The sequence below is a fragment of the Falco biarmicus genome, chromosome 2 (assembly GCF_023638135.1).
Source record: "Falco biarmicus isolate bFalBia1 chromosome 2, bFalBia1.pri, whole genome shotgun sequence".
In the NCBI taxonomy this organism is placed as follows: domain Eukaryota; kingdom Metazoa; phylum Chordata; class Aves; order Falconiformes; family Falconidae; genus Falco; species Falco biarmicus.
The window spans coordinates 31,503,681-31,529,256 of NC_079289.1; positions in this window are offsets into that span (position 1 = coordinate 31,503,681).

The following is a 25,576-nucleotide window of genomic DNA, read 5'->3' on the forward strand; positions in this document are numbered from 1 at the left end:
ATTGTTAAAGAGCCTGTACTTCACATCAGGCAGGACTGGCTGAGCTCAAAAAATCTTGTAAGTGGCAAGGATTTTACCATTATCACTTTGCATTTCTCCATCACAACATATACCAGATGTTTCTTTTTTTCAGGAGCAGTCATTAGAACTGTTCAGTAAAGGGGTAGAAAGAAACTGAGGCTACTCAGTGCACAGCTACAAAACTCCACCATAATCATTACTTATTCCCTATAGGGAAGGATGGGAGAAACAGCCTTCAGGGAAAGCAACTCATATAGCTGGGAAGATAATTCATTCCAAGTTAATCCAGACATACCACAGAAATATCTCTGTTGGTGACTGTTCTGCATAGATACCATTCTTGACTTGTGAATATCCAGCACCAGGGACTGGGGAAGTGTCTCATATTGACTCATGCATTCCTTCATGGGTTATTCATAAATAAGTGATGCTATCTAATTCTGGCTAACAAAAATGCCTTATGTAAAATTAATAAAAGCAAACCCCAGAAGGATCTTTCTGCATTAAGAATCTGTCCCTCAAAAGCACTTGCCCGATAAAACTTAAAAAGACATATCCCTGACTACTCAGGAATCTGTGCCTGCTAAGGGAAAGTGCTGGGCACCCATAATTATGAACTACTAACCTTTCATTCTTTGTTACTAAGGATGGAAGAAACAATAGTCCAAGCAGTGACATTCAGAACATTCTTTTCCACCATCAGTGTACAATATATCAGCTACTGAGACATGGCATTTCCTTCTTTTTACTTTTATGTGATTTGCAAGAAACACGAAAGCATCCAGAATCCCAACGAGCTTTTATATTAATAATATGGATATTCTGTGCACCTCTGAGCAAAGCTGAGGGAAAGCAGTTGGGGTGAATCAGATTTTGTGTAATGCTAAAACTGACACATCTCTAGGTCAAAGGGAATGAATATCAAAAGTGCAGACCTTGTGCTTGTCAAAGGGAATCACCTGGACAGCATCTTTCACTTTTGAAAATGAACTCAAATCAAAACAACGTATCTGCTCCAGATACAGGTAGTCTAATGATTATAAAGGGACCCTAATGAGAGAAACATCTGTGACTGATGGTAGCCTTCAAAACTTCTTCTGTGACTGGCTAAGACTTGATTACAAAGAAAAGAACCCCAAAACCAGAGATTGGAAGAGGGCCCTGAGAAGATGCTGAGGGTAGGGATCAGACACGTCTCTGGGGTGCGGGAGCCTTGGTTGCTTTCAGAGTGTGTGTCAGACTTAGGTCCTTCACACCATGAAGCACTAGATAAGGGGGGAATCCTCTCTTCTATACTTTTGTGAACATAAATCAGGTCCCATTCCTAGTCTTGTATACTGCCTTACTAAAATGCTTGGGAAGATGAATACAACACTAATTTTACAACCCTTTTTCTCTTTGGTTCCACTTAAAACTCCAGGAAGGTTTAGTTGTGAGCCAACATGTGCATGAGTGCACACATACACATCATTTTTTCATTCTGTGTTTGGGATGAAAAACAAATGATTAAGACGGCTATAGTACTGATCATTTCCATAGCTGGTCAAGCTGTAGTTTCTGCAAAGCATGTGGACCAATTGCAGCTGAGGCAAATGAAGGCCTTAAATGGCCAATACATGAAGAGGACACTCAGGGTAGCATTGCCATGAATTCTTTACTAGGGCTGAACTTGAGTGAAGGTGGTAACCTGGGAAGGTTCCTCTTGGTCTTTATGGCATTATATTAGTAATAAACTGGGTGAAGTGCATAAACAGGAATGGTATTCGTAGATGAGTTAATCCACTGATGGATGAAGGCAATGGGAGAGCCTTACCATGGTATCTCTCTGAAGGTCCCACCTCCCCTTCACCAAGACCACACAGTGACAAGCACAAATTCCCCTGTAATCACCATGACTCGGACAAAAGAGTCAGCTTTCCCTGCCCAGCTCCTGACTCAGCACTGGATGAACCAGGGGCAGGAGCCCAATGGGACACCTGCGATCTGTGATGGGCTGCCATAAATTCTTGATCTGTCTCATAAAAATGCACTGACAACACTGTCTCACTGAATGAGTGCTGAAGTCAGTCAATGCCTCAGCATTATGCCTGCAACAACATGTTTTTGGGAAACTGTGGCAGTTTCTAGAGCAGCTGAGTGAGCGACGTGCTAATACCTCACTCTTCTGAACCCCAAGCAAGCACTTGCAGATAAAACCCTGTTCAGTGTCAGGTTGCTGAGCATCCCTGCTCCTGCAGATTTGGCTGCTGGCGCTCAGGGCCATCCCAGAGGAAGCATGGAGCAGGGCTCCCCACTTCTTACTAGTGGCCATGGGGAAAGTCTTCCAAAAGTGCTGTGGGGGGCCCACGGCCAGCTCCTGTGGGAGCTGCTTTCAGCTGAGCTTCTCCCATTTGGTTCCTGTTTGGTCCTGCTGTGTCAGGCTGTGGAGTGTTTTGTGTGCTCCCAGCTGGTATGGGGAGCAGAGAGACCAGTGAGCACTGCCCCCTGGTACTGCCTGGAGCTATCCCACACACCTGACCTGTGCTGTTGTATGGCTCTCCTGTCTAAGTTGCAGCAGCCATACTGTTTGGATCACCTTCTGGACCTTGTGTTTCCTCAGTGGATTCCAAGTGCACCATAAACCAGACCCAGAGATCCCCAAGTGTTGCCCCGTAACATCCCTTGTTTATCACAAATCTGGCATTTGTACACTTCCAGGTTTTGACCGTGCCACATACTTTGTCTCCTTCAAGCTAAGGTGCAAACCACCTAGGGCACCAAATGCTGCTCCTGTTTTATGGCATCCTCCAATGGTAAAAAAGGCCAGTACAAGTCTGTACCAAGCTTTTTTGGCCCCCATGGGAAACATAAACTTATCCGTGTCCTGTTCTGCATACCTGGGGTCAAAATTTAAATATAGGTCCTACCTGATTTTACTCAACAATGTCATGGCTCATACCCACCAGCCAAAACCCAGTATTCTCAGTTAGTGAAAGGAAACATGCTTCAAAGGGGAAAAAAAAAAAAAAAAGGTCTACCTAATATCCATCCTAATACATTGGTTTAGCACAAGCCTTTCAAAAAACAGTGCACAAAAGAGCTGTAGAAATGGGGGCTTTTTTTTTTCTTTTTTTTTTTTAGGTGGGGAAAGTCAAGGGAAAAATTGGGTGATGTCATACATTTAAATAAAAGCATAATATTACAGGGAATAGAATTTAAAGTAGTGCTGTCGTAACAGCAATGACAGAACACACCAACAACTCCTCCTGATTAATTACATGTTTTTTTCAGTGCATATATATACATATATACATGGACCATACCCTGAGTGATAAAGAAAGTCCAACCCAAATTGTTTCTTTGTTAATTCCATTCACTAGTGATGTATTACTGGAAAAAGGATTAGACTCACCAGCCTTTTCACTCATCACTTGAAACAACCCATTTGCTGTGCCCCGAGGGACAGACTCAGAACTGCTGTGACTCTGAGGAAAGGTTGAATTGCCTATGAAAGGCCTTTACACCTGATGTCCATGCATGCAAACAAGCTAAGTGAAGGCAAAAGCAGCTCCTCTTTCCCAGCAGCAGTAGCACAATACATCTTAGATATCTCACCTACAACAAGGAAACTATCTCTCATCTGATGCTGTCAGCATGAAGAGCACTACAGGTAACTATACTTAATTGTGCCAGATGAAAAGGCATAGGAAAGGTCAAGCCATGCTCATTACCGCTTCAGAAACTGCTTTCAGGCCCATTTCAAAACACAGCTCTGATGGTGTCTTCCAAAACGATCTAAAACTCAGTCTGTTCTGATTTAAACTTCCATGATCATGTTCTGCACCGTAACTCCTGTAATTGTTGTCTCTAGAGGGAAATTTGCCAAGGTTCCAGAACAGAAGCTGTGCAAACAATTGATTTTTTCAAGCTCTTCAGCTAACCTGAAAAACTGAGATCGAAATGAGTTGCAGCCTGTCAAATGGCAACTTTTTTTTTCTCATTTAAATAATAGAAAAAATAATTGCAGAGTAAAATCCATTTCTGGATTCAACTTTTGCAATGTTTTCCTTTGGTTTGGGGATTTCAATTTGTTGAAAAAGCTTTAAGATTAAATTTTTAATGTGTGTTTTTCCCTCCTGGGAATGAAACTACTTGCTGAATTATCTCCTATGTGAAAGTAGCTATGTCCCCCTTATCCCTTTGTCCTAGTTACATTTCAGGTTAGAGAAATACTTCTCTCCCCTTGCCAAGATGCCTGTGCTCTTCAAGGTGGCCAGAAGCCCATTACACAAGGCTATGGTTTCTCAGTAGTATGAATCTAATCCAGATCTCCTTGTTTTGTCACCTAAGCATGTCTCTCCTAACCACTGTTCGAGAGAAGGAGGATGCCTTTGAGCCATAGCTGTCAAGAGTGTATGGATAGCATGATTAGCAACATGATGTCTTCATAGCAGCCTTCACCTAAGGAAGGAACAATCTAGGCTATAGCTGAGAAAGATGTTTTCTGGTGAGCTAGGTCTGATGGACTTTGTCTCTGGGTTAGCGTAGCGAGCAGGCTGAAGCAGTGCCTGAATGGGCCCATTATCAGTGACTACAGAGGAATTATAGAGGAATGAAGCTGAGCTAATTAACATTGATAATATACTGCTGTGGGCTGGCTTCAGGGGCGGTGGGTTGGCTGATGTGGATAAGGTGCAGCTGTGGCTGGTTCCTGCTAAGTAGTTAAATAGCTCTAAGGGGTAGAGAAGAGAGGGACTGTATAAAGAGGACCACTGGATGAAGAGAGACCTGGAAGAAGCAGATGGAGGAGAGAGAGCGCACTGCAAATGTAGGAGAGATAAGGAGAGGCTCTAGGAGAAGCAGGGGGCCTGGATGAGGAGAGGCTGGCTGAAAGAGGAGCTCAGAGAAGAAAGAATCCGGATGCAACAGAGGCAAGAAACAGGGTGGACTGGCCTGAAGAGGATGAAGAAGCAACCTGGACAGTAGATGACCTGTTGAAACCTTGTGGGGGATTGGTGGCTGTGCCAGGGTGAGGTGCGGGAACTACTTATTGAAGTTAACTTGGTATGTGGTGGTAAAAGCCTTGGTGCAGCTGGCTAGTTGTGATAGTGCTGTGACAAGTGACAGCTCCTGGAGAGTGGCTGAGGGACCAGAAGACTGAAAAAAGACATAAATGGAACATATCTTGCAAAAGAAGGGCAAAGGAACTGAAGACACTTTAGAAAACCCCAACCAGTTATCTTAATTAAATTATTGGAAAAAACTCTAGAACAAAACAAGCAAAAGTGAAACTGTAATTCTCTAAGGAGAGACTGAGTTACCATCAGTGTAGATTAGTCAGGAGCAAACTATTTGAAAGTAGTGTATTTAATTAACTAGAAAAACATTGGTATAACACTGAGTGGACAACCTCTCTGAAAAAAGAAACTGTTGATGGTTCATTGTCAAAAAGGTAGAGGTTTCTTGAAGACTCATGAGGTCTGAGGTAACCAATGTTGTTTTTGTTACGTGGTTTTGCCTGTTACTTGGATGGTGGCAGAGAGAATACAGATATGAAGCTGGCATATAAAACAAATTCTGAGAGACTGTGAGACAGGCTTAAACTCCAAAATAAACTTGACAAATTGGAAAAGTGGTCTGTGGAAAAAAAAAAAAGAGGGTGTCTAATGTGATGAGGACACATGAAAGATACCATACAGACAGAAATGCCAAAGTATGGAATGGGAGACAACTGGCTGGGTTAATCAAGTGATATTTTACATTGTGTCCAGATGTTATCTTTAAATAATACTGAACCCATGGAAAAATCACATATGCTGAAGTGAGTATGCAATAGGAGTTGTTAGTAGTTATGTTTTCATAGACCATAATTCTAACAACAGTAAGATGTTGGCACTTCAGCTGCATTGCAGGTGGACCCACTTCCAGAAGTGATACTGCAGTATAGCAAGAAATGCTGCAACTGTTGGACTGACAGAGGTAATGGTTATTTTGATGCCTACAGGTTTCCATGGGGAATGAAATGTCACCACAATTTTGAGGACTTTTGCTCTCTATCCTATTTAGGCAAAGTGAAGAGGAAACTTGCCAGTTACCAGCATGCAAGGGAGCTTGTGGTATGGACTTCTTCCAGTTTATTCCCCTGCCCCATGGCTGTGAAAGAGACAACTGTGTCCATAACATCCTGAAACAGATGAGTTTAACTCATTTAACTATTACACACTCTCCATGAGTGGGAGACTCCTTCACTACAGTAGCAGATAGCAGTACATGTTTTGAAATACAGCTTCACATGATGGCTTTTCTCCCCACTTCGCTCAGCAGTAACCTCCACCTTGCATAGCCCAGCTGCCTACTTTCTGGCTGCAGTAGCAGAATGGATGCCACCCTTTGTCCCCAGCTGCCCACCACCCTAAGCAACCGGCTTCATTGCCTAGATGTAATTCCAGATCTGTTAGCTGCTCTGACTTGCTCTGAAATTCTTGGGGTCCAGTGCTAGCATAGCTTGTCCCTATGCAGAAATGCCGCCTAAATAATTTGCTGAGAGAAATATACCCAACATGTGGAATACTGCAATCAAAATGGAAATGCATGCAACAAGTAGAAACTCCTGAGAACAATAGACTTTATTTACTGACAATAGAATACGTGATAAAATACTGCAGCAGCAATGAAAAACAGGAAAGGCAGACAAGGAGATAACAGCTAGTTAAAGGTACTGGTGAGAAAATGGCAAAGGGTGTTATGCTGCATAGTACCTGTGGCAAGAGATTCCAGCGGTATCTAGGGGTTTTAGGAAAACATGGCACATGTTAAATGATGTGCAATAAGTCAATGAAAAGGATAAACTCCATAACACTTAGATACCTGCCAGACTTCCCAAAGCCTTTTGAAGGCTTTTCGATATGTTTCCCCTTACTCTGATCTGTTACTACTTGTTGATGCTCTCCATTACAAGAGCGCACACAGGAAGTCTAGGAGTGCGTGCTGGATAATTTTTTCTCATTCTTGCTTAAAAGATGAGGAAAAGTGACCTCGTGGGAAGACTGGTAACACAGTAAAGTTTCCTGGTGTTGTAGAAAAAACTATATGAAGTATATCTCAAGACTCAAAGTTGCTGGATCAATGCAGTCCTAGGCGAAAGGACAGCTGGAGTTAATTGCAGGTTGTTAGCCTGGGACTTCTCTTTGCCAGGCCACACTGGCATAGACAGAGGGTTTTCTGCTTCTGCCTCAGCAGAAATGACCCTTGATTCAGGGATTCTGCATACTTAGTTAAATGACCACAGGTCTGGAAATAACAGTTAGTTAAACAATGACTAGCAAAGGAAGCTTGCAGGTGGTAATAAGTAGTGTTTGGAAAGTAACAGGTGTGTAGAAGCAACAGTTTTGGATAAATGCTGCAACTTCTGCATTTCTGTCACATGAGAGAGCACCTGTCTGTGCTAGTGTTTGGTCTCATCCAGTAAAGGTTGGGTGCTGTGCTGCCTAAAGCTGGGCAAGGCAGAAGAAACCACTGCCAGCAGTTTCTTCAGCTGCTGCACTCAGTCTTGATAAAATCCATGCAAGCCTTACAATTGGGAGCCTTGCAGAGGCTGTCAGGTGGGGGTCTGGCAGTGCTCCTGCTACTTCAAGCAGTCAGTCTTTTTCAGCAGAACTCACTGCCATTGATGCTCTGCATACAACGTCCCTCTTCCCCTCGCTTACAACACAGTACAACACAGAGATATAGACTGCCTTCAGCGAGGCAGTGTTCTTCCTCTTTGCCTTCATTTTACTTGGAGACCTGTTTGTAGAAGGTAAGGACTTTTTCAACCTGCCACTCCTCGACGAGGACGGGCGAGTTGTTTGGTGATGCTGGCTGACAGCTGCTTCCCCTCAGGGGGATGCACACAGAGCACCCCTCAGAAAGGCAGCTCACATTGAAGCTGCCTTTAGAATGCACATTTGCATTTTAATGCAAATACGACATGTTAAAGCCACATTGATGTTCTTCTGGACCTGAAACTTGAGTGCTTGGGGGACTGATGGCATCCACACACTAAAATAGGCAAATAAGTGTTTTGCATCTCAGACCCATGCCATTCTTGACTGATGAGTGATTTTGGAACATCACTTGCAGCAATGAAAACCAGAATGAGGTTCAGGCTTTAGCCCATGGCAAGGCTTTCACTTCACCAGAGACAGGCTTATGTCTTCAGGGGAAAATGATAAAGGGAACAAACAAGGACATAGAATCATAGAATAGTTTGGGTTGGAAGGGACCCTTACACGTCACCTAGCCCAGCTCCCCTGCAATGAGCAGGGACCTCTCCAGGTTGGACGGGGCTCTGAGCAACCTCATCTAGCTGATCTTGAATGTTTCCAGGGATGGGGCATCTACCACCTCTTTAGGCAACCTATTCTCATGTTTCACCACCCTCATCGCAAAACACGTCTTCCTTATATCTAGTCTATATCTACCCTTTTTTAGTTTAAAACCATTACCCCTTGTCTTATCACAATGGGTCCTGCTAAAATGCTTGTTCTCATCTTTCTTATGAACTCCCTTTACATACCAAAAGGCTGCAATGAGGTCTTCTCCTGAACCTTCTCTTCTCCAGGCTCAATAAGCCCAGCTCTCTCAGCCTGTTTTCACAGCAGGGGTGCTCCAGCCCTCTGATCACCTTCGTGGCCCCCCTCTGAGCTTACTCCAACAGGTCCACGTTCTCCTTATGCTGGGGGCTCCAGAGCTGGAGGCAGTACTGCAGGTGGGGTCTCACAAGAGCAGAGCAGAGGGGGAGGATGACCTCCCTCAACCTCCTGGTCATGCTTTTTTGACACAGCCCAGGATAGTGTTGGCTTTCTGGGCTGTGAGCGCACATTGCCAGCTCGTGTCCAGTTTTTTTGTCTGCCAGCAGCCCCAAGTCCTTCTCTGCAGGGCTGCTCTCAATCCCTTCATCCCCCAGCCTGTATTGATACGGGGGGTTGCCCTGACCCAGGTACATGGCCTTGTTGAACCTCATGAAGTTCACAAGAGCCCACTACTTGAGCTTGTAAGTTGATGTATATTGATGCATGCTTTTATTTGTAAGATGATTTTTCTATACTATTTTTTAAGTGGATATTTAAAAGACATCGGCAATTACCCAGCATCACAGTAAATGAAGTTTCATTCCCACTGACTGCATAAATATGTTACTAGCCCAATGACAAAAGGCAGCTGAGCCATGAAATGATGGAGCACACAAAGAGGCAAGCAAAGGGGGCAGAATGGTAATTGCAGAGATTTTAGCTGAACTATGACAGGATGAGGTATGTGAACTGGAGCAAACAGAGCTGGAGGATATGTTTGTGGGACTATTTTTTTTAATGCAATGCAAAATATCCAATGTCAAAGAAGGAAGTTACGCTTCAATGCAATAGAAGATGATTCAAACAGTAACAAAGGTCAGATGAGGAGAATCTGGGAAAAGCTATTAAGACAGATGCCTATGTGATTACTTTTATCAAGTCCTTGGTTGACTCTGAACAAAAAAAAATTAAGAAAAAGGAGCACCTCCTTTTGGGGTGTGCAATTTGAAAAGTTGCCTAGAGTAGTCTAGATCTCAGACTGATGACTAGGAGGAAAAAACCCATACTTGCTGTGACACTTAGCTTTTAATGAGTATAGGGAAAGTTCAGCTTAATGACTATGTCTAATCAAGGTAGCAAGTCTAGATCTGGAGTTCATCCCAGCCTACTAAGGTGTCTAAACCATGTTTGTTCAGATAACATTAGGATTTTAACATTGTGTAGTCAGTAGCAGTCAGACTTGAATGAGTGTCCACAAGCACTGATGGATTAGATCTCCAAAGACAAGAGCCTGTGGCACACCCCAGAGTAATCCTTTGTGGGGAAGTCAGAAATAGTGTCCAAAAATGAGCATGTGGAGCTTTAACACATGCTTTCTTGTCAGCATTGGGAGTAATACTCTTGCATCTGCCACATAAGCATAAGAAAAACAGTCCACAGAAGCATGAGGCATGAAGATAAAAGAAACAAAGGAAATGCAGTGTACATTTAGAATTTATTGTAACTCTGCTCCAAGGCCTGGTGTCAGCTAATTTCATACAAACCTTTCACCCCACAGTACCATCAAAATGTATGGGGCAAAATACAAACCACTTCTAAATTTTTTTTTGTTGCTGGCTTCCTTATCTATTCAATATCTGAGCACTTGTATTTTCTGTAGTATCTGATTAAGGAGTCAGGACCAACTACTTCAAGATTTCTTTGTCCTTCTCCTTCAATTTTTTTTTTTTAATAGAATCGGAAATTTGTCTCCTTTGTCAAACTATGTCTATTTTATTTTATTCCAGCCATCAGGTGAAGGTTGTCCATGCTACCAGATGTTACAGAAAATAGACATCCCTGTCTCCTGGAAGGCATGAAGGGCAGCCATAACATTAGAATTTTCATTTGAATGACAGTTAATGCCAGCATTTGATTGCATGAGCATGCCTATAGAAAAAAATTATTATTTTTCTTTCTAGACAGGGAAATTGGAGACAGAGGAATTGTCAAGGAGTAAATGTTCTAGAAGGTCCAGGGTCCTAGGGCCCACTTTTTGCAGTGGAGAATTGCAGCCACAGTTTTGCATCTACAGATGGAGATATTAGTTGTAAATACAAGTGTTGTTTTCTCTCACTGCATGAATCACATTGTATTGAAGTTACCAGCCATACAAGTCCAGCAAATATCTCTATAGCTGGGGTGTATGAGTGAATTTGAGGTGCAAAGGAAAAGAAAATAGGGCCACCCTCTTTCTGATCCCTCTGTAGGTATTTAAAGGAATAGTTAACAGGTGCCAGGTCAGGATGCTTTAGTCCCAGCTCTCCTAATCTGAGTATCAGTGGCTACTGCCACAGTAATTCAGTGCTGAACAAAGGGTGCTTGATAAACTTCAGCAAGTCACTCCACCTTTCCAAGCTTCAGTTTTGCCAGCTCTGAAGGAATCATGTCTTTATAGAATGTTTTTATATATCGTGAATTAGGCAGGAGGTGGAAAATCCACATTAGAATGATGTGATGAGATCTTTGACTTGGAGAATTGTTGGTACATACTAAACTTGCACAACATTCCTGTTTTTAAGAACAGGATCCACTTGGAGTAGCTACTTTAAAGTTCCACAATAATTAGCGGAAAAGAAATAGATTGATTTAGGCTGCTAATCACATCATCCTATTAAAGACATCTACAATGTACTGGAGATGGTGATTTATGTGCTTCATGTACTAAAGTACAATCTGGAGATGGTGATTTATGTGCTTCATGTACTAAAGTACAATGTGCTTTAAAATGGTGATGATGGCAATTCAAGGTGACAAGCTCAGACACAGCCATTACAGGTTATGAGAGCAGTTATCCTCTGACTGATACTCATAGCAAAAGAGTCAACAGCTCTGTGGACTTCACATCAAAGAATCCTTTCAGTTTTTCCTAGCATTCAAGACGAGAGGATCTGACAAGCTGGAACTTAACCACCAAAAATAAAATAAGGTTTAGGCTCAGGGTTGGAATACTGCATAGATTCAGTGCCAGAAGATAAAAGCACCTGGAGAGAGACATTTTCTGAGCCATAGATGGAATGAGGAGCAAATGATGGATAAGGATGGCAATGAAAGAGAAAAGGGTTGAGCAGAGAAGCTCAGTGTGGTCTTGACCACATCCTTACTGTGGAAGTCAGCAGTGGGACTTCAAATTTAGTAAACAAGTGACCTTAAGAGACTGTTGGGCTGGGACCCAGTGAAACACCAAGGAACAGAATCACAGGTTGAAATATGTGAAAATAAATGGTGCCTAGTTTAAAAAAGAAGCCCCGGTTTGAAAGGGAGATGACACCCTGTTGGAGGCTGTGGGCCCTCAACACTGGAGAAAACTAGGGACAAGGAGGATGGTGCAGGAGAAGGAGAGATCAGCAAACTCAGTGAACAGGCAAACTGTAAACGTTTGGCAGTAAGGGCAGAACTGGTGAGGATCAAAATGGAGTCCACGTTTTGGACTTTGTAAAGTCAGCTGCATGGCTCAGTGAGTTCAACAGACAAAAGGATCAGGGTTATTCCCAACAGGGAAAAGGAATGGGATTATTCCCAGTTCTGAAGCTGCATCTCTAAACTGTCTTTAAAGATCAGGACATAAAGCTGCAGTTTTTCAAACTTCAGGGAGATCACCCCTGAATTAACATGGTAAGGGATTCTCAGCTCCTCCAGCAACACCCAATCTCCTGACCCAGGGCTAAACAGAATAAATCAGCCTTTGCAATAGCAATATCACGTACAGTTTCAGTTGTCATCCTTTAGACTCTTTGCTACTCCAGCAAATTAAAAGTCTCACAGTTTCTCCAAAAAGATTGCATTCCCATTCAGCATGCTTGTCACAGAGGCAGGAAGGCAGCCCTGCATGCTAAGGAGCAATCTAGTTCTATTAAATAAATGCATTTATAATTTTGTATTATCCTGGCTGTGCCAGATGCCCCTATTCATGACTTCATACAGTATCTTGAGTCTCTCATCTCAGTATCTCTTGTTTATAATTATTTTCCCACATCCTATGCATTATTAAAGATTTTCATGAAACATAAATCTCACATCTGTCCATACAAGCACCAAGAATTGTTTGACTCATTAGATGAATGCGGCATACCAGATAACACCCTAGAATATACTCTTGTATAATTTGTTGAGGGCATTCAGGTCAATACTGAAGAACAGCCTGAAACTTGCTGAAGCACATTTTTAAGGCTTTCCTGAACCAGGGTCACGTTTCTCAATCTTCAAGTCATTATTTTAAATCATAAATGACTAAAGCCAGTGGAAATCAACTGTTCCTGGGAAAGGAAGAGTCCCATAAAGCAGAGAACATGCTACAAGTTGATGTCTCTCTAAACCATTGTCTTTTCAAATCTACTGGTGCTTTTTAATACATATAACTGCACCAGTGATTTCAGAAGTTACACTTTTGTTTTAAAAGCTTTCAAGGCACCTTTGGCCTATGAAAAATTAGAACAATACAGTTGTGTTCAGGGAGGCATTTTCTAGTTCTGTGTTTCAGGCTTTGCCTGCATAACATTGCTTTCTTGATTTGTTCCCCTTGTCTGTATGGATGGTTTCATTCATCTTGTTCTGTAAGACATAGGATGTGTGATGTGTGTCCCTGCTGAACTGGCTCCCCTTTCTCTAACCAGCTGCATCAGTCTTGTTTACTGTTACTACACTAGCAAATGAGAGCTACCGGTGATCTCAGAAATTTATCTTCTGTGCTTTGCAGGCATGAAGAGACAGTGGGAATAGAAGAGACATTAATGTTATAGCCAAAGGGCTGCTTTCTACCTATCTGATTTTCTGCTCCCAGCAGAATGATCCACCAAGAACCTCCGCAACAGTTCGTGTAACACCCAAACAGGTCACAAAGTCAGCAACAGGTAGCATGGTATTCTGGTTTGTACCGCGTAACTAGGATGTGGAATACAGACAATGAAATTTAGGAGAGACAAACAAAAACAGATTGGCAAAACCAAAAAACTGCTAAAGAACTGAAAGAACAAGCAACGTGCACAAGGAAAAATATGACTACAGCTATTCAGTCAGAAAAGAAATATTGGTGGAAAAGCAAGATTAGTGCCTTATCAGGGTCCCAGAGGAAGCTCAGAGAAGTTCTTTCTGTTTCTTAAGACCTGTGATTGCTGCCTGGGAGCATGTAGAGAAGTGCTAAGCTATGAGTCAGGCAGGATCAGTCGGACGTGACGGACCTTTTTTGTGGACTTCAACAAGAGTCATCAGCTCAGCAAACAGTACTACTAATAAAAGTGGGTCTGTCATGAGCAGCAAGCATGGTGACACTGCTCAGGCTGCTGTGTTCAAACCCCACAATGTGACTCTGAAGATTTTAAAGCTTTTTTTTTAAAGGGTGGGGGTGTTACTTCAGCCCCAGTGCACTCTCTTATATTTCTCTGGCTTGTTGGCAATCTGCCTTAGACAGCCTTTAATTCCATTCTTGGGTCCCATTGGGTCAGAGTGACCAGAGAGTCAAAGCACAAAGCACTAAAAGGTTTACCGCTCCATCATTCTATATTTTAGGTGGTAAAAGTTATCTGCAGCTGGGGATTTGGTGTTTGTTTGGCTGCTAGGCTGTTCGATGAGAGGACCCTGCAGGTTAGTTCACTAAATTTGAATTAATTGGAAGACTACAAACTACTACCATACTTTGAAATCAAACCAGTCAGATACTGTTGTGGCTTACTGATAAAAGAAAGGCAGCTGAAGGAGGACAGGGAAAAGGTCAAGACAGAGAAGGGCAATCATTGTTTAGGCTTCAAGAAAGCGTGTGGGGGCAGCACCTGGGTTACTGGGGCTTAGAGAAACTGAAGCAGCAAGGGGGCTAATCAGCTGAGCTCATTAATGGAAGAAAAACAGAGGGACAGAAAGTATGCCTGCTGCTAGGAAAGACTTCAGAGAGAAGAGACTAGAGAACCTGGAAAATGTCATGGTGTTACTGCTGCCATTAGCTCTCACTCCCTGCCTGCCTGCAGCTGTGGGGAAGCCATCCAGAGGAGCATCCCTAGGCGGCGAGCATCTGCAAAAGCCCTGGTCTTGGTTTTCTGAGACTATGACAAGCACAGTCCCACTGGAGGAAGGTATGCAGTATGTGTGTTGTGGTGCAAAAGGCTGGGGTGCTCCTCTTTGCAGTTGCAGGGGAAGCTGGTCCAGGTGTAGATTGACCAAGGACACCGGGACTCAATTCAGAGGGAGCTTACTGAGCTGCTGTGTGGTGAGTCAGAGGTGAAGGGACTGCCAGCAATGTTGGGTGTTGATGTCCCTTATCTGGTTAGGTCAAGAGTAGCTATGGGAGTAGAACCATACTATCTGATAACTAAAAAAGAGAAGGCAAAGATTATTCTGTAAAGATTTCCTTCTGATCTGAGCGATGGCTCTGGGAGGCAGTCTTTGGCAGATCGCCAAAGCCCAATGTGGGGTGCTGCTCAATAAATAATTTTTCATCGGGGTACAGCCAAGTTGAATGAAAAAAGTCTTGCAAAAGAGCAGAATATGGCCACAAAAAAGACTTCAGGTTAGGTCTGGAGCTGGGTAGACACGCAAGCAAGGCCAGAACCTTAAAAAAATAGTTGTCCACCACTGTGGTTAAATCTAAAATTGGTGACATACTAAACATTAGACATATTTGGCTAAGATCATGGGGAATGAACAGGATCAATGTATGTTTTAATATATAGTAATGCACTTGATTAGTGGATAGGACCCTGGATGTGCCATCAGGGTACAGCCATAAAGACTAGCTGGAATAAATCTTAAAATAGACTTGGAACACTGGTGTGGAAAGGTATTGCCTCTTCAGGAAGGATTTGCAGGGGAAATCGGGTGAGAAATTGTTGCACTGACCATAATGAATGAAACTCAAGGGAGAAAAGCAGGCTTGTTGAAGAGTTCAGAGTGACAAGAGAAAGTACCAGTTGCAGTGGGGTGCAGGGTCGCTGCAGTTTGGCAGAAGGATTTCCATCTCTCCCTGTCTGTCTTCCCTGGGCCTCAACACCCTCCTCCGCCAACACTACATGTCTTAGTCATTCTCCTTGCTCTTCTGTGTTAGAGTGCGGTACCAAGGGTATGGATGAACGTAGGGCTGGGGTGAAAAATAGTGGCTTGTCAGTGTGTGCAGATCACTACGGGTCAGAGAGACATGAGGGAAGGTGTTTGAGGAATAGAAAGTCCTGTGAAGAGTTTAAATAAAAATAATTAAGATGATAAGCATAAGAGAAAACAGCACACGGAAGAGCATAAGGAGGGAAAGATAATGAGAGAGCCTGAGGGAAGGGAAATAGCTCCGAGGGAATTGGGTAGAAATGGGGAAGCACAGAACGGGGGAAGCCAACAAAGGAGGCAACAGAGGGATGGAACAACACTGCTGTTTGGGAAGCAGGTCTGAAAGAAGTGAGGAAGAGGGGAAACATGAAACCCAGATACAAAACTGATGAAATAGTATGAAAGCTGAGGAATGAAACAAACACAGGCAGCTCTTAAGGCATTTATTAAATTTTGTCCCCCAGAAGAGATGGTATAAAACTCAGTGCACAGAAAAGTACATGTGTGAGTAGGGTGGCGTTACCCTACTTTTACTTCCCATTCCCAATTTTACCATCTGTGGTATCATTCTCCTTCTGTGATGCTCACATGGTAACAGGTGACAAAATTATATATCTAGTTAGAAGATTTTGTACTTCATATTCTGCTAATTTAACTTTATCCTTAGAAGTTCTTGTTTCACTTAGTAAAAGAAGTCTGGATGACTAATACTGTAGAAATCAATGATGAGGTGAGGCACGATGAATCCCATCCACCTTACAAGGTTTAAAAAAAGAAGCTTTCTAGTATAGGAAATTGAGAATGCAGTAGACTGGCATGGCAGAGCAGTGGGGACTTGCCTTTTGCACTGCACAAAAGTGCAGAGAAGGCACTGTCAGTATTGCAGTATGCAAAGTCTGAGTGAGTGTGTGTATCCACAGAAATTACGTGGGCTCACTTCAGAGCTGATGTTACAAGGGCCAAAATATTTTCTAGCAAGCAGAGGATCTCTGTGGCATATACAAAGGTGGTGGGTAGAACATGTGCATCCCAAAAGCCCTGGAGGAGTTTATAACAGCTGAATTTCAACAATCCAAATGAAATAATAGAGTAAAAGAAAAAAAAATGCAAAACCAATGGCTCCTTTGCTGAACTTCACCTGAGAGGGAAAATTGCCAAGAGCTGACTTGCAAAAGGAACCTTTTGTGTGGGTTAAGTTTGGAAAGGAAAGGGAAGCCAGCAGGAGTTTTGTGGGAGGAAGGCATGTCTCCCACATGTAATTCCAATTGAAGCTCTTGTAGAGAGGGCTCGATGAACAAGTCTGCTCAAACTTGGGAAGGGCTTCAGTTACCAGCTCAGGAATGGATAAGAGGCATTTATATTGGTGGAGGACTTAAGCCCCTACTTCTCTCAAGAACACAACAGACAAATGCTACTCCTTTTTCACTAGCTTTTGCCTTCATTTTGTACCTTTTATAAATGTCTCATCTTACCCTCCTATGGCACAAGCAACACTTGGCGCGGTGTGTGGCAGTGTCGGCTAGATTAGAAAACTTACTATCATTTGAACTATGATAAGAAGTGACAAGAAAAGAGATAAGATTTCATTTATATTGTTTTTAAAGTCTTGAAACATTTTTTATTAAATTGGTGAGAAAAACAATGTAAGAGGATGATCAGCCTGACTTGAAGTTCTGTGCAATTTTTTATAAAACAAAATATACCATTATTTCACGTTATAAACTACAGGAACTGATGACAAGCCTCACGAGGGAATCAATACAGATAGTGTTTGTAATAACGTCTTGGGAATAAAATAATGATTCTTCAGTGAAAAAGAAGGTGTGTGGGGCGTAGAAGAATGTGTCATGAAGAACAATAGAAAAGCAAGAGCAGAAGACACTGTACTGGACTCAGAGGGTAAATAGCTTTAAATGTATTGTTCCTTAATTTATATTACTGGGTAATGGTTGGTTGCGTCAAAAATATCTTTCCTATTTCTTTATCTTTTTTCAGGACCCTCCCCTGAGCTGAATGAATCAGAATATCAGTGAATATGCTACAAGGCCATTTGTTCCCTTCTGAGAAGCAGAGGGTCTCACTGAGTAGGATCTTCCCTGCAGGAACTCCTCTGATGGATGTCCTTGCCCTGTGGAGGCCCATGGCACACAGCAGTCAGCCAAAGGATGAAGGTGAAAAATGTGCTTCTCTTATCCCTGTTACAGCCACTGTTGACAGATTGCAAAGGTTCTTATCAAGACTGTAACTGACCATCTGGTAGGAGCTATCTATATTAGGACCCAGGACAGCCATTTTTAATTTTCTTGATTATTTCCTGAGAAGATAACTATAGTCGGAAGCATGTGGGGAGAGGGTCTGTTTCTCCAGCCTTCCTTCTCCTATGCTCCTCAAAAGAATTTTAAAAGTAGAAACATGAGAAACAATGGATACGTTGTCTGGTTGTGACTTATGGTGATACCGCTGACACAGGGCATGTATTTCTCTTCGTTGTGGCCCCTGCAGTAACATCTGCTTTAGAGGCTGAACCCTGCTGAAGATGTCAAAGTTAATTATGACCCTTACAAGATCTACTGTAAGGTTTTTGTGAGATTTAGGTGATACATGTCTTCAACTCAAGGTGTAGCTTACTCCATCACTCGCTGAAGATACAGGCCATGTACACTTCTTTTGTACCAAACATACTGTGGGCAGAACACTCTTCTCCAGCACAGGCTCCCAGTGGCAGTCCTTCAAGCCCAACTCTGACTTGGTTTCTAATAAAATCATGACACTGGAACAATGTTTTGGCTGCAGAAGACAGAAAAGATGTTAGTCTAGCTGATTAGTTTTATCTAGAAAATAATAGCGCTAACACTTAGGACAGGCATTTAACTAAAGATTTAGTTAAAAATTCTAGACGTTCAGGACCTCTTAGTGTCCTTGGGAATAAAATAATGATTCTTGGGTGAAAAAGATGTGTGGGGCATTGTGTACTTGGAATTCTGGATCTTTAAGAATTTTTCATACATTAGGGGAACTTTTTAGGTTTAAATATGTAGAAAAACATTACAGTTTTAGTATGTGTCAGATGTCAATAGTCCCTCGCATTCTTCAGTCATTAGAACCAGACACAAATGTTTTGAGATCCTATGAAAATGAATAAAAAATTAACCAGGTTTGGAAATAGTAGTGATCATTGGCAGTTTCTGTGAAATTTATTTGTTTGCTTGTTCACTTTCATTTTTCAGCTATTGCATGTCTGGAATGTAATTGTTTATGCTTGTGTGGAAAATACAAATAAAAAGATAAAGGAAAATCAATGGATTTTAATACATAAGGTAGGAGAAACTAAGCAGAAGGGTAGTATTGGGAAAGAGAATAAGACAAATTCAGACTTTTTGCTGTATATTAGACAGACACAAAAAAGACCCAATGTCTATTGAAGAGATTGATTTCAGTAGATATTGGCTTAGGCCTAGAAACACTTAGTTTGATACCAAAGAAATTTAGCATGAAAGCTCACTAGAAGTCTTTGGCTTTCTCAATAGCAGTCAAACACCCGAAAGGTGATTTTCCAGTTGGCTAGTAATATTAAAATGTCATATTTTTAAAAGACCTGTCCTTGGGCCCAAAAAAGATACAGCTTTTCTCATCTTCGGTTAATGAGCATGCACAGCTGTCCTGAGCACAGCTGGATTTTGAATTCCATATGCACATTTAAGGTGTTAAAGATGCTTCCTTTCAGCCATAGGAGAAAATTAACAACTTTCACCAGGTCTCCTGAAAAGGCAGAGGGAGAGAGAGAGAGAACAGATCGTGCTAAACAGAGAACAGACTAGTGGTTACAGCATCTCCAAGACTGTACGAAAAGGTAGTTGAAATTTGCTATTTGCATAAGTAGCAAATGAAGCTGTACTCCACTTTTCAAGTGAGTGCTGGCCTACTGGTTCTTCTCAGGAGGAACCAAATTTATCCATTCTGCCCATCTTAATAGCTATTCTACTCTGCACAAAGAAATAAAAATATCAAAAAAAGGCTAACAGTTCTACCCCTTTCCCATATTGCTGAGAGAGAAGGGTTGATTAGCTAGCTCTATAATCCAGCCCACAAGAGCCTTGCCCAGCCTGTGAGACATACAGATTCATTTTACTCCCTCATCTGTTATTGAATGGGTTATACGAACTATAAAAGACATTTGACCTGGGATAGCAGTGGGTTTTTCTTTTCAGAAACAATGGAATAAAACAGAGTTAAGATGTTGTTGAAATGACATTTCTGAATCTTTATGCCCCTCAGCTCCCTTTTCTCACATGCAATCCCCTTTCTTCTTCACCAGATGTAACCAAATAATCAACTTTTTGCCAGCATAACCCAAGGCAAAGGCACAGATCAAACCTACAGAACAAACAGAAAAAACTACAGCACCATAAAACTGAGATACTTTTTCTTCCTTGTATGTGTGTTCTTGCTGTTTGTTTGCTTGCTTTTAGATTAGTACAAGATATATGTAAAGTTTCAGGGCCAGAAAAGGTTTTAGTGGAAAGGGTATGTTTTACACCATTGTCCAGAATGAAAGATACAGTTAAAAATCTTGTTTGTTGCCTTCAGAAACATAAATATTTCAAAAGAAATCAGAACTTAAAATGATGTGGGAGTTTTTAAATACTGTCATTTGTAAAAAAAACTTGTAAGATGGGCTCATTCTGAGTTTTTCACAAGCTCTTCTTCATACCTGACTCACAGGGACATTACTGCTGTCTTGAGAGGAACATCTTGAATTTAAAGAGTTGAAATATCCATGTCTTTAAAATAGCACAGAGGATTTTTTTCCTGCAGTCCCCAGAACTGATACTAGACAGCTATTTTTATGCCACTGGATTTGCCAGCTCATCCTCCACTTTCTCAGTCAGTTTCTTGGTATTCTCAGAAACTCCTGACACCAACTGAGTCATTACGGAGGTGTCTGAGTTACCCAGACCTTCCAGTGTCCTTTTGGTGGACAATAACTTCCCTAACAAGAGTGTCTAGGGTTTCTGTGCTGCAGGAGCAGGGGCCTTCCCGCTGTTTCTGCCAGGCAGTGGAGAGCTCAGACTACCCCACCTTTGCAGAACTTCATGCTTTATTTAGAAGACCACATTTTAACTGGTACATTTGTTTGAGAACTCATTTGGATGAGCTTTGGACTCCAAACACACTTTCCTCAGCTGCTCATATCTTTTTCTGCTTTGCTCAGAGAATTTGAAACCACATGGTGGGAGAAACTCTTAATGTTATTTTGGGAGACCAGTCATAGGTTACCAGCATCTGCCAACTACTTGGCAACTATGAGCTGTTTGGCCTAGCACACAGGCTGGATTGCCATTGGAAATGGGATTAACTATTTAAAGATTCAGAGCAATCATCTAACAGTGTGTGACTTGAGAGCTTCAGAGTGAGACTTCCCTGTGAAGAATGAGTGAGTATGTGAAAAGCAGATGGAAAAGCTCATTATTCCTCAAGAAGATGGGATCCCACACAATTTATGCTATGCAAGGATGAGGAGCTTGATGGAACAGCCAGCTGTGAATATGGGGCTGGAATATGTCATTCAGAAAAGTAAGGACTGGATTAAATTAAAAGAGCTGATAAAAGAATCATCCTTCTCATCTCCTTCTGGCTTTCAGAACCTCTTACAGGGAAGATGACTCACAGTCTCTATTTTCAAGAAAACCCTGAGGGGAATTATCTTGCTCAGGTTGCACTGAAAGAGAGAGCTTTGGGAAAATCTGCAAGTGCAGAAGGGTGACTACCTTTTTGGTTTCCAGTTGTGTGAAATACATGCAATGCAAATCCATAGTGTGTGGCCTTCAGTGATTTAATAGCAACAGTAGCTGAAGGTTCTCAGAGTTCAGAAAGGCCAGCAGGCACTTGGCAGAAAGTGCTCCAGACATGGATTTAAAAAAGACCAGTCTCCTGGCTTGGACCTTTTTGTATTTTTGTAATAGTATTTGATATTCTTTCAGTGATTCCAGGACTAGGATAATAACTCTCCAAGGTGAAATTTTCTCTGCTTTTTTAAGTTATCCCTCCCATGTTATCCCTATTCCTAGACAGACTGTGTAGCATATCTCAAAGGGATGTGCAACATGCAAAGATCTTTATTTGGTGTGAAGTTTCATAGGCTGCTGTGAAATGTCTTCAAAAATTCTTTCATTCAAACACTACTTTCCCCTCCCTTCCTAATGTGAAAACAACCCATTTCTGCTTTATGATTTCATTTATTGTGCCTGAAATGATACCTTAACTGAAGGAAATTTCTCTGTACTACTTGGCTCTGTGAAAGCAGTAGATGTACCAACATATACCATATGGAGTATTGCCTACTGGGAGGCAAAGGAGTTCAAGGCACCAGTTTCCCAAACACTCAAACCCCCCTAACTCTAAAAGAACTTTGCTGAACACTTTAATTGTCGAAAACAATGGGAAAATTAAAAAAAAAAACACATACCACCACAAATATTGCATCAAAGGATGTATATGCAGTGTAATTAAACAGAAAGAAAACAGTTTTAGTAGAATAGTAATAAAATTCATATACATCAGAACACAGGCCAGCGTATCAGAGATAAATCTTGCCCAAGCCTAGATTTTAAGCACAAAGTAGCAAGGTTTCATTTTACCCACAAGTAATAACTTCAGCCTGAGCTCGAGCACAAGGCCAAAAGAGCACTGTTCAAAGACAGAGACCTTCTTTTATCTAATCACCAATATAACTGTGGTAGTATACTATATGCTCTATAAAACTACCTTGCAAAGACAGAAATTAGAAATACTTAACCTTGTATCCAGACAGACTAGATCTAACTTTTACCTTCCATTTTGTACCCAGTGGTGATGATATTCAGTAGTGAGTCCTTGCTGAGAAGGTGAAAAGCTCTTCTCCGCAGCCCCTTCCTTGTCTATGGCCTATGCCTTACCTTATAAAACCATAACTCACACATTCTCTGAGCCACTTAGAGTCTTCAAATGTTTACTAGTGCTACCACATCACCCCTTTAAAATGGCCTTCTCTAAACACATTTATTATTTTCTCTTTAGGTCAGGAGCTGTCTTTTGTTGTGTATAGTCTCCAGTGCCACGGAGCTCCTGGGTACCACTGATGGCTCACTATTGCTAATGCAGCTAAAAATAACCTGATTGGGGTGGAACACTGCTTCATTGCACCCACCTGCATGCAGCTCAGGTGCCCAGCCTGGGACCACAGGCTTATTCAGGTTGCCTCATAGTCAAAGGAGAGAGAAAGGAGCATCATCAGAGAGGAGCTCAAATCGCCCTGCAGGGCAGATGTCTCACTGTTATAACACTGTAGGACTGAGAACACCTAGCTTAGGCACCTCGCTTTGCTGCTTAGCAGTAAGTAATGAGCCTGATCCTGCACCTCTCATGGAGTAATCCCATGTGTCAGGATTTCTGCTGTACTAGGAGTTTTTTACCTAAAAGTTGGTGGTTCATTCCAGGAAATAAGAAGGAAATTCAGTCATGGATTGGATCATATTTCAAAGTATTTCAACACAATGTTCACTATTTGTACAGACTTTTGATGCAAATACTGAGTGCATGAAGCATTTATCATAGCAGCTAAGGAACTATTCTAAGAACAGACTGCAGGCTCAGTCCAAAAGCAGAGGAGTGTTGAACAATATGTCATTTGTCATTTGTGAACAGGCAACTAATACAGTGCAGTTTGCTAAGATGCAGTAATATGCTTGTGTGACTGAGAATGAATTTAAGATTGTTGCGAAAAATAACCAGAAATTTGTGACAGTAATCCAAGTGTAGCTTTGCATGCCACTGAACCAAAAGCAGCTTCCTAGGAGTGGGGACAGGGCAAATGTATGGAGTATGAGTTATTTCCCATGTATAGCAGTATAATGATCCTCTTTACCTGTGTTTAAGTTAAAATTAGTATTGTTAACACTTTTTCAGCCCAGTGAGAAACTCAATATGCACCACTGAACTTGTGGGCTCAATGCATGCTGGTGTGACCTCTGTGCGCCCTGCAGTTATAAGGACCTTGTAGCATTAGGCTGCTTTGGAGGAGAAAATCCATCATTACAGTCACTTATGATTAAGCTTTGCAGACCAAAAGTTTAAATAATAAAGAGAACAAATGATCCACACAAATGCAACATTTATTTTTAGTTTTCTGAAATGGCTGTTACCCTCAAAAACACACTTAGCCATAATGGAAAAATTATCTTGCAAATGTCTAATAAGATTATATGTATTCAAATTTATGCTGTATTTAATTTAGCTCTGCTCAGAACTATTGTTGTGAGTCATTGAAAAGGTACTTATACGTGGGAAATATTTTGTATAATTAAACAAGCCAAAATGCAAAAACCCACAAGTCCCAAACTCCCTTGCAGCTTAAAGCCAAGTCCATGTCTTATGGTGAATATTTCTATGCTAGTAAACCATGACATCAGCCTCAGAGAGCTGCAAATTAACAAATTTCTCCCAAATGCTTCCTCCACAGAAGCTTGAACAGTGAGCCAAACAGTTATACTGCAGCTGGCATCATTAGCAGTAGCTAATGCCATTACCAGTGGGTACATTTTTACACCCAACTTTCCACTTTGATCCTGAAGGGTACTAGCTTAATTTGCGATGATACGTATTTCCCAGCAGCAATCAAGTGCTAATTAGACAGTGGCATCACTTCTAAATGGTTTAAAGGAGCTGGTCTTGCTCTGTTGGTCCATTTACCTGTCCTTGTAGCCTGAAAGGTATTCTTGTTACAGGCAAGGGGATTCTTGTGCAGTGCAGAATGCTGACTCCAAGGCAACACCACAGATTTGTTTCAGCGTTTTCTATTAAAAAGTGCTATTATGTTTTACTTCTACTGTTTCCCAAGAAAATTCGCCAGACAGATTTCTTTTCATGTTAAGCATAGTTCTCCTTCCAGACTCTCATTACTCAGTCCTACACACTCTTCCATGCAGTTAGAAAAAGGGGTTTGATATCCAAACTCAAACCAAAGGTCTGACTGGTTGTGGTAAGGAGTTTCACAGAATCCAGTACCAGATGCTTCAGAAGAACAGAGGAAAAATAGTGAATAATAAGTCAAAAGACAACTGTCCTCTTCAAGTATGTGTATGCCATACATATACACAATGTATATAAATAGATCAGTGTTATTCTGTTGCACAAATAATGGTTACACATAAACCCTCAGCTGTATAATTGCAGTCATTGTCCTCTTGTAAACTGATAATTCTGTTTTCAATTTCATGCAAGTCTTGGCCTTCAGAATAATTTGTGGGAATGTGTTCCCCTTTATAATTATGCCTTGTATTTGCAAGTATTTAGCTGATTTAAAAATGTGTCACCTTTTACTTTCAAAACACAGAGACACAGAGATGTGGATTTAAATATTTGCAGGCTTTGAACTTGGATCTTTGTCTTGCTGGTGAGCATTTTCACCATGAGGATGCTAAGTAGAAGTGTATGAACCACCAAGTACCACCATCTCTGCAACCCATTTTAGTTTACTGAAAGGGCTGCTCCTGTTTGAGCATGTGAAATAAGCTCAAAGCCTCACCATGCCTCTGCGTTATGAGAAAAAAGGTGGTGGTGGGAGCTCAGTATACTTTTCCTCTGTCACTAAACTGTGTTTGCACCCACAGGACTCAGCTTGTAGCTTTCCCATGGGAATGGAGCTGGGTGAAATGTACCAAGGTCTGGCCTTTGCACAGATGGTAATGCCTGAGCAATCCTGACTTTGCAGCTGAGTGGAGAGAGGGGCTAGCCAATGCCTCCTCATTGCCTAGAGCTCATGCCTGATGAGGATATACTCACAGATGAATTCACCCTCCTCCTGATGCTGGAGCTGGCTTTTCATGGAGGCACTCGTGGTGTCATGCAAGACAGCCAAAGACAAACCCAGAGTAAGCCCTTGCCCAATTCTAGGCCACTAGACTTTTCTGTCAATAAAAACCCCA